The sequence below is a fragment of the Chanos chanos genome, chromosome 3, assembly GCF_902362185.1.
Source record: "Chanos chanos chromosome 3, fChaCha1.1, whole genome shotgun sequence".
Classification (NCBI taxonomy): Eukaryota; Metazoa; Chordata; class Actinopteri; order Gonorynchiformes; family Chanidae; genus Chanos; species Chanos chanos.
The window spans coordinates 47,129,582-47,141,716 of record NC_044497.1 but is presented as its reverse complement, the minus strand read 5'-3'; the positions used below and the strand labels follow the sequence as shown (position 1 = coordinate 47,141,716).

The 12,135-nt window shown below is 43.6% G+C and overlaps 1 protein-coding gene across 1 annotated transcript in view; it reads right to left on the bottom strand.

Moving 5' to 3' along the window:
- The window catches only part of ctif (CBP80/20-dependent translation initiation factor), a 73,722-nt gene that overhangs the window by 34,562 nt on the left and 27,025 nt on the right, over positions 1-12,135 (bottom strand). The gene's annotated exons all lie outside the window — the stretch shown is intronic.

Below are 12,135 nucleotides of genomic sequence, written 5' to 3'. Positions count from 1 at the left end.
GTCTCTTTCTCTCTTTCTCAGGCACGTTTCTCTATGAATCATATCATTTCTAAAGCAGATAAAGGCCACAAAAGACATAATGTATCTTAAAATGAAGCAGCTATTGCCAGAGAAGTACACCATAATTAGTTTTCATTATCTATTCTCAGGTTTACTGTACACTCTCTATGGTTGCCTTCACAACAGCATGTAAACACGCCAGAAACACATTAGTGGAAAATAAAATCAGACATTAAACACAACGTCAAAACACTGTGGCTTCAAAACAGAAACATGACAGAAATCACAAAGTTTAAAAACACATTTTTGTTGAATGAGTTATACTCCCAGTGTGTTCCTCTCTCTCAAACTGTGCTTTAGTCTCGCTGGGCTTCTCCTCAAAGTTTTTTTTTCTCCCCACCCCCCCCCCCCCCCCTTTTCAGTGCCTTACTGAGTTACTGTGGCCAAACCGCTGTGTTGTGATTGGTAGACACTGATTGGACACAGATGTAGAGGCAGACTCATGTAATATGGTTTTTTTCCTTGTCGCTGCAGTAATAAGAGCTTTTGACACAAATCTCCACCCTTGCAACATCGCCAAACAGACATAGATAGTGCCACACAAACGTTTGAACAAAAGTAGTAATGAGTAAAAATGTATCAAAAGATTACCTTTAATGCCAAAAACAGGTGCAAGAGACACGGATTCATAGTGTAACAACCTAACATTGAAGCAACGAAAGGTTGCCAAAAAGTAAAATGACCAAAACTAAAAGGTTGATGTGTTTTAGTTTTCTGCTTACGACGCCCCTCGAGTACACGAGTGCATGAGACAAATGTTTAAATTGTGACGTGATTTGAAAGCCATGCGGCCTGCTCGTTTTATAAACCCCAGAACACATGGAATTAAAAGACGGTCTCGTCCATGGCTTTGAATATGTCTTTTTGCGCGCGAGAGAAGCTGTAAAACACTGGAAGAGAAAGGAGAAAAAAAAAAGGGAGAGACACTGCACCAAAGAGGGGGTGGGAGGGCATGAGGAAGGGAGTGAGGGAGAGGGAGAGACAGAGAGAGAGAGAGAGAGAGAGGGAGGGAGGGAGAGAGGGAGAGAGCGGAGAGAGAGTGGAGAGAGACTATGTTGCATGTTTAGCTACTGTTGTTTTCCTCCAGGATATCATTAGCTGTAATTCTGCTTCATAATTGTAGCCAGATGACAATCTAAACTCTAGTATACTTCTGCAGCCTTCAAAGTTAGAAAATATGTAAATATTTACAGAGACATCAGACAGAGAGGGGGGGGAAAAAAGGCAGGGGGGGGGGTTTGCATGGGAATGTCAGACATTGTCATGATAACAGTTTGGCTCCCGCAGGGTTTGGTGGAAAAGCTCTGTAAAATGCTCTGAAGCGACGGAAAACTGAAAATGAAATTATGTCTGAGGATGAGACGAATTTTAGGATTCATCTTGCTATCTTTTAAAGTCAGCATAGTACACAGAACCCAGTCTGCTTTGCATGTATTCTACAATGTATTCCTTATGTTACAAAAATGAATATAGAGACAATGTTCAATGTCATGAAGAAATGATGCAGAGGTTACATGAACTTGACTACTCTGAGCATGTTAGAAGACACAGAACCCACGAATAAGAAGTCACACACACACACACACACACACATACACACACTATCTCTCAGTTCTCCATAATACATGACCAAGAGTCCTTTGTGCATGTTGGAAGACACACGACCCTGAATAAAAAAAAGGAAACAAAGAGCACACACTGTCTGATTTGCACGTCTCTGCCGAGCGTAACCCTTCACCTGTAGGCAGGCAGAGCTCTGGACAGTGTGCAGACGTGACAGTGAGGGGAGAGTCCCAGCCAGGAAGCTCACGTACAGCTCCACATTCCACAGGTCAGAGGTCAAACTCAAGGGTCCCTTTAGAAAGAGGTGGGGAAGGAGAAGAAGGGCCTCCGCCCAAACGTTGCCCTGATTGGCAAGCACTTAGAGCCAGTGATGAGGTAAGCATGAGGTCACAAAGAGGCTTCTCTGTTATTGGAGCTCTGGAATTCATAACATTCTACTGCTGTGATCATAACAATTGACAGCAAAAAAAAAAAAAAAAAAAAAAAATCCACGCTCTGAACCGCTGAGTTGAACTCAGAGGTGAAAAGAAGACAACAAGTTTGAGATAAAACACATGTAGAGCAAGAGACAAAAAAAATCTAACCTGTTATGACAGAAAAAAAAACCCAAAGCACTGAAATGTTAACTTCTTCTGACACAGCAAATATCAATTGATTATGAAAATGAAAATCCACAGTATTGTAAATGCGAACATTAACCTGTAACGACTGGGAGGGGGGGAGATCTTACTACAAACTTCAAAGTTCGATGATGCTATAAGAGAGAGAGAGAAAATGATACATGACTCTAAAGGCCCAAGTGAGAGGCAGTCTGAGGACAACTCATGAGCAGACAGACACAACAATCAGACAGTATCAGCTCACATGATATACATTTGGCTACTCTGTGTCAAAGTTTAATTACCATAACAAAGTCTAGACAACATTAAAGACCGAAAATCTCTCGTGATGAGAAAGTTTGTTACAGTTAACTTCCAGCCCCTTGCACTGTAATAATTTGACCTAACTTAACAGAATGTCTGGACATAGCCCGTGACTAACAACTTAAAGCTAGATACCGTGATCAAAAACTATCCTATCTTTTGGTGAGAACTATTCTGTAATGTGATACAAGTTGGCATGCAATGAATATATAACAATAGCAACATTTACCAATAGGGTTACAGAAGGGTTTGACATGATTTGTGGGCTGTAGTAAACATTTACTAAAAGAGCATTTAACATTAACAAATGAATAGTAAATATGGACACACAATTAATGTATGTATCTATTGGCATAAACACAGACTCACTAATATATCAATAAATGCCCATAAACCTCACATCTGACGACCTGTGTATGGTCTCTAAATATCAAATACATTGAAAAAAACAAACAGAATTTGCAAAGTGACCAGAATTTGTGCCTTCAACTGTACTTAATACGTGCTTTGTCTGTGTTTTTGTCTGTGTATTTATATTATCTTAATGAGCATACATGAATGTGCTTCAGCAACATCAATTAATTGTTCACAATCACTACTTCCCCTGTTAATGTAAGCAACTCCAATGACTAATGACTAATTCATATTAACTACAGCCTTAATTCATATTAACTACAGCCTTAATTCATGTTAACTACAGTATTAATTCATATTAACTAAAGCCTCAATTCATGTTAACTACAGCATTAAATAATATTAATCAGAACCTTAATACATGTTAAGTACTGAAATAATTAATATTAATCACAGCCTTAATTCATGTTAAGAACAGCGTTAATTTTTGCTAATTAATGTGGCCTTATTGTAGTGTTCAGTCAGTCAAATAATATTAAAGTTGAAATATTAACCTTAGTGAGCAGTATCTGCAGGACTGAACCTCTCCTTCGCTTGTTAATGTACTAAAGCGGAGGCCCTAGCCACACTGCCTGCTTATTAGTCAGTGTGTGTCATCTTTCTGGCTCCTAGCGGAGGAATAATGCAGGAAGTCTAGCGGCACGGGTCCAATTCTGGTTCAGAGGAACGTGGCACCGACCACTGTGTTCCACAAACTCCTGCATGTGACCGTGACCACACCACAGGACATGACTGTGGAGTTAGCATAGATTCCCCCCCCCCCCCCCCCCAATGGAATGTGATATTAATGTGTGTGTGTGTGTGTGTCTGTTTGTGTGTGGGAAGTTGAGTTGTTTGAGGTGATTTCCTCTCTCTCCTTCTTGAGTTATGATCCTTTGTGATTAAGCACATTCACAAAGCTCTCTTACTCTATTGTTCCCACAATGCTTATTTATGCTGGAAGAAGTCCAGCAGCAATATATTAAACCCATGCACACACAACAATGCATATATATATATATACACACACACACACACACACACACACACATATATATACATGCGGGTTTTCTTTACTGAATATGCTACCCCGAGCCACTTTCTTCAGTCTGCTGGAGAGAAAGAGAAACGGAAGTGGGAGACACCCAACTTTCTGAACAGGAAGAGAAAGGAAATTCTTTTGATTTTTGCAACACTTTTTTCTCTCTCCAGTCAAACTTAAATATTCCGAGGGGGAAATCTGAACTTGCTGGCCCGGGGAGTTGAGGTGTGGATGTTTACAAGCATTAAACTGAATCTGACCGTATAGACCTCATACAGTCACGCATTTCAACAGTCCCTGTCTGAGTGGGGGAGGAATCTGATCAAACCACTCAAAAACTTTCCACTCTCATTCAAAATGAATTAGGCATGCCAAAGTAAGATACTGTAACTATAACAAAGGCTAGTCTTATTACAGAGAACATCACTTGTCTGTAAACTCTCTGTGATTAAGCAACAAAGTATAATGTCATATCATACACTACTGGGGAACACTCACATCTTTGGGGGCAGATTTTAGTCTGTGCTCCTAAGGTGTGGTTACACTTAAGGCTGACATGAGAAATTAAGAAGCAGAAAAAAGGATGAGTGTAAAAAGAAAGAAGAGAGAGACAAAAAGAGAGATATACAAAACCAAACCAAACTTAGAGGGGTAGAGTACGATCCTTCATTAACTGATCGACAGATGAAGTAACTCATATCCTCATTAGTGGCAACTACTGAGAGAAAGAGGTACGGTTCTGGTAGCGGTGCAGCCATCGTCTTCAACGGTTTATGACATTTAGGAGCCAGTGGGAGAGGAAAGCTTTTAAAACCCCTGGGAGCAGGACACACACGGACAGAGCTTTCCATTAGACACTTTACAGTGATCAAACAGATAGGAGAGGGTAGGGTGGTCAAAAGACAAGGTTAATTCACCTCTTCAATATTAGAACCAGCCCATTTAAGGCACTGAGAGAACTTAAAGAAGAATGTCTCGTATCCAACCTCTGCAGGCGATTCAAATGTCTCCCCCCCCCCATAAAAGATTTTGGATGGAGGACAGCTTAAGCTCACACGGGCTAGAAAAGAGAAGCCTCTGACAGGAAGGAAGAGAAGGAGAGTCTGCTGTGTTTGATAACAGTGGATTTGCAAACTCTTTTCATCTTTTCTTTGGCCTTAAGTTACTGCTGTAGTGAAGACAGCCAAGACAGGCCTCGGGGCCAAGTAATATCCTATTTACTGTTAAAGGTTTACCTTTGTGCGGCATTTAAGAGACGCAGTTGATTCTCAGTGTCAAACCCACTCCAAGAACTCATTTATTTATTTCGCATGGTTCTGTAAGAGGAGAAGTGTTTGGATAAAAAGCCGTCTCTGTTATTCTCTCCAAAATACCTTTTTTCATGGTTCAATACCTCAGTAATGATCATTTGCAAAACCAACACTGCCTTTCCATACATAGGCTGATGGAACTCAAAAAGACTACATGTCTCTGTTGTTAGCATGCTGGTCTAGAAGAGGGCCATTGAATTTCCCATAAAGGACGACTCCTCAAGCAAATATCAAAACATTTTGCAACAGTTAATTGCTAATTCTGAATGGGGATGGGGAAAATAAATATTCAGGAATAAACAAAGCGGATACTGATCTATAAATCCACCCTCCGACCAGAGAACTGAAGACCGTTTGGGCAAAGCGACTGTAAGCAGGACATCTATTTTGTTTCTGAGTTTAACCCGTGTGTGGAGTGAGGCTGAAGTTTCTAACTCTGACTGCTTCCCCTTTTGGTCCTGTCTGGGTTTGTGTTGGCCTTGTTGCCTGGCAACAGCCGTGCTGAGGCTAACATAGCCTCTCTTGGCTCTGCGTTTCTCAATTCGAGAGGCAGACAGTTTGTTTTCAGAAATCCTTCATCTCTCTTGCTTAACCTAATTAAGCCTTGACCCACACACCTACCTACCCCTCACCTAATGTTACACCTCAAACGTCCGCTCAGAATTAGCCATACACGCAGCCAAAAAACCCTCAATTAAATTCTCTCCCGGTAAACTGCACGAATACAGTCCCTGCGTACAGATATGAACAGCTTCCAAGTGCCCTGGTTCAGAACTTTATTTCATCTGCAAGGTGCAGAGACTGCTGTAATTTGACACATAACTAAAGCGCATTACCCATACCAGCCAACTGGCATGGGCCAGCGGTGCCGACGTTCTCTGTAGAGATGTTGTTCCAAGTTTGCCTTCCTGACCCCTGAGCTCCGATTATTTCATTAGGGCAGGCATTCCAAGCTCGGAGAGCGCCAGCACCCAACCAAACAGGAAACGCTGAGGAATGTCTTCAGCTCCGAGTTCTAAACACCACTTTTATGCCTCTGAGAGAGCTGGAGCACCCATGGGAAACATACACAATCACACACACACACACACACACACACACACACAAGACACTACAAACACATACAGACACGTGAATATCCCACTGATACACTCACCACGCACCATAAAAGGCCTCCGGTTAGGGACAGAAAATCACTGATACACACGCACACGAGCACACTTGTTAACTATTTGTCCAGTCTTATCCAGTCTACTCTTTGCCAGAAGTAGATTAGACTGAGTAAATCATGGCAGTCCCTGAACAACAAACAGACAAGAAAATATGACTATTCCAACACACCCATCACCTAGCAACGGCAGTGCTGTTATGTGTCCAGAGTCCCCACACAACACACAGAACAATGCAAAACCCACAGATTTCCAGTATAAGAAGTCTTCAGGATCGTCTTCAGGGTTACTCTGGCAAGACCAAAGTGAGCCAGTCATGTTTGAGTATGGTATTCTGGATTACAAAGCCATGCAGCTGAAATGCAGCCGGCGAAGCAGGTTACAAATCTATTGTCTTGACAGCCATTACAACTGAGCATATCTCTACAGTTCATTATGGATAAAGATATCTGTGGATCATAATCAATGGCCTGGTTACTGGTTTACGACTAGTTTTCCTGATTGTGTAATGTCTACCTCTTTACACGCTCTATTCTGCATTCAGAGTCTTAAAAAACATTCACACAAACACACACACACACACACACAAGTGCTAATCGATACAACAACATCATATACTGACCCCAGATCCCAAGTCTCATTGCTGTAAAGTGTCTGTGTGTGTATGTGTGTGTGTGTGTGTGTGTGTGTCTGTGTGTGTATGTGTGTGTGTGTGTGTGTGTGTGTGTGTGTGTGTGTGTGTGCGTGTGCGTGTTGTGCTGTGTGGTTTGCCTGTCCTCCAGCCACATAAATAAAAGACATGCAGACACACACAGCAGGATCTTAGTTGATATGCTTATTAAAACACTCTCTCTGTCTGCACTGATGCAAAAGTCTTTCACAGCAATGGCACAGCGCATTAACTCTGCCTGAGGGGACTCAACACATTCATGGAAATGAATGCTACTCCAGTGCAAACATACTCAGCCTCACTAATGGCCCAACTTTTCCACAGGCCTAGTGCCAGATTTACTTCTGGACACAACACAGTGTCTGATATTGTCACTGTGAATGTGAATGCGCTGCTGTGCATGTATGAGTATGTGTATGAATGTGTGTGTGTGTGTGTGTGTGTGTGTCTCCACATCTCCAGTAGCCGTAACTTCCCCAGTAGTCGTGTTCCTCCATGGCCACTCTCTGGCCATTTTGACAATAGCAGGAAAAGGGAGTTGGAGGGGGCGGTGCACCGGCCTGACCTCTTTATTGTTCTCCAGGAGGGGGGGGTGGGGTGTTCTCTCCATCACCCCCATCTCCCCATCCCCATCTCCGGGGCCACAAGACCAGCTCCAGACGCACAGTCATGTTTGTCCGGCCCCGGGCCCTGGCCCCGAGCGTGGCTCCTGCCTCACTGCACGTAGTCCAGGGGGCCGGGGTGTCTGGTCACGCCGGAGCTTTGGAACTTTGTCCAGCAGGAAGCAGACAAGTCCACTGAGACTAAGCCTATCAAATAGGGCCGCCGGCCCCCCCGGGCAGAGGGTCAAGCACAGCCACAGGGAGAAGTCACCAGAACTCCCAGGGAAGGGGAGAGAGAGAGACTGACAGTTTGCCTCGGACGACATACACCAATGCATAAGATTACTCACTGAGACAGTTGGACAGAGAGAGAGAGAGAGAGAGAGGGGGGGACAGAAAAGGGGAGAGTTATAAACTGAGGAAAACTGCCAACTTAGTTCAGGAATCATAACAAACCTCCAAAACCTGCAGGCAAAAATACCATATTCTCAGAGCAGACAAAGGTACGAGCGGAAAATAAGCGCCAGTGATACACGCCGACACAAACACATACACATGACTGGTCTCACACACACCCGGAAACAGACACAGAGACTCTGGGGCTGATGGAAATAGAGCTATTTTGCGAATGGGGAAAAGGACAACGTGATTCAGTGCAAGCAATACCCATTGAATCAGCAGTGGATGACTTCCGAGAGCACATGCCAAGTCCCTCCAAACAAGGCAAATGGGTGCTATAGCTTTATTAAAGACCATAAAAAGGTTCACACACACAAAAACATCCGTTCGCACAGAAACACACACACACATATACATCAATGATTGTGCACACATGAATGCCCACGGATGTGTGTGTGACATGTTGGGTGGTCGCATTTGTGCTGGGGGGATGTTTGGATTTTCCGACAGATTCTGGGTCACTGAGCCCGCTGACATGAAAATAAATAAATAAATAAAATGGTGCTACGCTGGCAGTCACATATCACACAACATGTCTGTGTATGTGAAGGACACACACTGCATGTCCAGAGGCCTCGGGCCCTCTAAAGACATGTGCTGTACACACCCCACAGCTAAGAGGGTTGTGTATGTCAAAACAACTGACTTCTTTTGACAACATCAGATAAATGACCCACGCAGTTTGTCAGAATGTGCTGCCAAAGGCTGTCTGAGATTCACAGTGGCCTATGGACTAATGAACCCTGTGTGCGCGCGCGCGTGCATGTGTGTGTGTGTGTGTGTGTGTGTGTGTGTAAGCATGACTGAGAACCATGGACTATTTGCGAGAGCTCATCCTGAGAATCAGAAAAGATCACTAACAGTGTACGAGAGCTTTAAATGAGATCAGACAACTGTGATATGTGTAACTGCTAAAAGGCTTAAGATGACCAGGGATGCTATCAGCCTATTAGTCCCCCATCAATCCACACTACACACACACAGAGAGAGAGAGAGAGAGAGAGAGAGAGAGAGACGTGAGGAATGCACCCATATTGAGTTGTCTCATGATGAATGTGCTTTGGACAGGACTTGGCTAGGATCCTGTGTAGTGAGGTAGTCCTATAAGCATCCACTGATGATTTCATTCATAAACCGTTGTTCACACTATCTGTCAGCGTCATCTATAAAGCAGCACAAACGCTAGACGGGGGGGGGGGGGGTTCGGGGAAATTTCGGGGACGGAGACGACATTCTCGGTCCCTATGGGGCTGTGTTTGGCACTCGGCAAGAACGAGTTTGTTTGGGGGGAGGGGGGGGGGACTCTTCCTTTACTGGCTTTCTGTCAAGTAGTTTTCCTCATCTGGAATGATGCTGCTTTTCCCAGAGCTGAGGCGGAAGTGGGAAGTGGGAAAGGGAGAGGACAGTGGGGGTCTACAGTGACACACTTCCACCACACAGAGGAACAGGAGCCATGGAAGAATACCTGATGGACGTTAAAAACTGGGTTAAAATAAAAAAGTAAAAATTTTAGAAGGGTCTGAAGTTTCCAGAAAAACCTTATTTTGCCCTCCATACAGTAAGGAGACAGAGTTCATTTTACCTGATGCTATTTTCCTGAATACATAGTGTTTAAACCTACTGAATTATGTTTTTGATATTTCTTAAGAAGCATAAATACAATCTGCTGATTCATAATGACATCTTTCACCCCGATAATTAATAAAAGTGCCCGTGAAGAGATTCTGACTGGTCTCTGGCTACGTCTGAAATCATGTCATCATAGAGAGAGGAAAGCGCAGGTCAAAAGTTCAGAGACTGTATGTTAGAAATGCAAAAACAACATTAAAAACTGTGGATAAGCTCAGGATGACTCGAGGATGGTTGAAGGCATTTCAGGGCATGTGTCCTGATGTTGTCTTATGTGTGTGCTATTGGTAGCGGAGGTTTATATGCGTGTATATGAGCATGTGAATAACAGGTCACACTCAGGCTTCAGAGTATTTAAAGATAATATCACTCACGCTCACCATGAATGAGGTATTTTTTCAGACAGAGTCAGATCTCGGGCAGTCGGTCTCCACACATATGCACACACACGCACGCGCACATACGCACACAGACACACACGCAGACACGCACGCACGCACGCAGACACGCAGACACGCACATCCTTCTAAATGTGTAATTCTAATTTGTCTTTTGTTAATTAAACAAAGAAAGGGGCGATAACGTGTGCAATCTTCAACCTTCTAGAAAGAAAAAGTAATGGCACTCCCTAAAGAACTCAAAATCAGAAACGGTCATGAGCAAACCATCATACGTTTCTCTCTATAAGCGCCTTTTTAATGGCTTTCTCAGAACTCTGTCTATTCCACCTCAACTCACAACTGTTAAATTTAGCATACTCAGAGACAGACAGATAGTTTGTGTGTGTGTGTGTGTGTGTGTGTCCGTGTGTGTGTGCGTGTGCCTGTGCGTGCAGGCATGTGCGTGCGTATTCATGCATCCAGACAGACAAACAGACAGAGACCACCACAACAAGGAGAGACAAGCAGAGAGGAACATATTCATTAATATCAGTCATTGCTCTCTGAGGGCATTTGGTGAATATATTACATAAACATGAGTAATGAGATCGCTGACAGAAGCCACACTGATGAAGATGGCAGTGAGGCTTTGAGATAAGGAGCTATTTCAGATCTTTGCTTTGGAGGTAAACAAAAGGTCATGCTTTGGAAATGCACTGACTCACAATGTCCTGCTTATGCTGAGGCCAGCTAAGGTTAGCAGAGCCAATGAATATAACTATTGACAAACAAGAGGAAACAGCCCCACGAGAGCTCTTCAGATCTTATGAGGAGAATTTTCACTCTGAAAAGAAACAGAGAGGAAGTAAGCAGTGGCAGCCAGAGATAGCCCCAAAACAACATCCGTTTGATTTATTTACAGGCATCATGACATTTGAGTTTAATTCCATTTAGTCCCCCAAGCCCTTCAAGTCCTCAGGCTAACCCTACAGCTCTACCTCCTGTCTTTTTTCGCTGTTTGAGGTATTTAAGACCACTAAAGCGAACGCTTGCCAACAAGTGCTAAGTTCATCTCATTACAGGAGAGAGAGAGATGGAGAGAAGCAGGAATGGTTATACTATAGATAGAGGCCATCTATGAAACCATTTCATAAATTTGTCCTGCTTTTTGATTAATCAAACAATGCCCTTCTATCCATTACTATTTGACTGTGCACGCAGATGCACCCCCACCCCCCTTGCCGACTTAAATGCTTTTAAGGGCGTTTATGTTCTTAAAGTTGAACCAGCGAAAGGGAAGAGGTGGCATACGTCACTACGGCAGAACAATGGCTGGCATCTTCCCTGGCGAGTCAGTGACGTGGGCAAGAGCCCACTGTCTGCCAGGGTGGATATTTACCCAGGCCCTCAGAAACACAGCCCAGCCCTCCACTTTTCACCTTTTACAGTTATACACGACCAACATCCTCTGACAAACATAGCCCCACTGCAAAAGAGCTGTACAGTCAGAGAGACTGTTAAAGACACATGACATGGAGGGGGGGGGGGGGGGGGGGGGGGGGGGGGTAGAGAGAGAGAGACCAAGAGACCAGCAAAAGGTGCAGGAGTCACATCCTGCTGAAGAATTACACAGTACAGGATCATAGCAGGTCTGGTCAAGTCTGGATTTAGAGTGATTCAAAGGAGTTCCACGCTCAGGAAAGAAATACCTCACCTCTACCACTAGGTGTCACAATTTCAAAAACAGACAGTTTCATCTCTATAAAGCACCAATTCTAATATCAGTGTCCAGCAGGCAACAGGATATCCACTCAGCATAATGTACACAGCCCTAGCCGAGATCAGCACCGCTGCAAGTAACTTTGATATAAACATAAACACCAGAGTATATCATGAGAATCACTGCCATTCATGTCGCAGGAGTATATCACATAT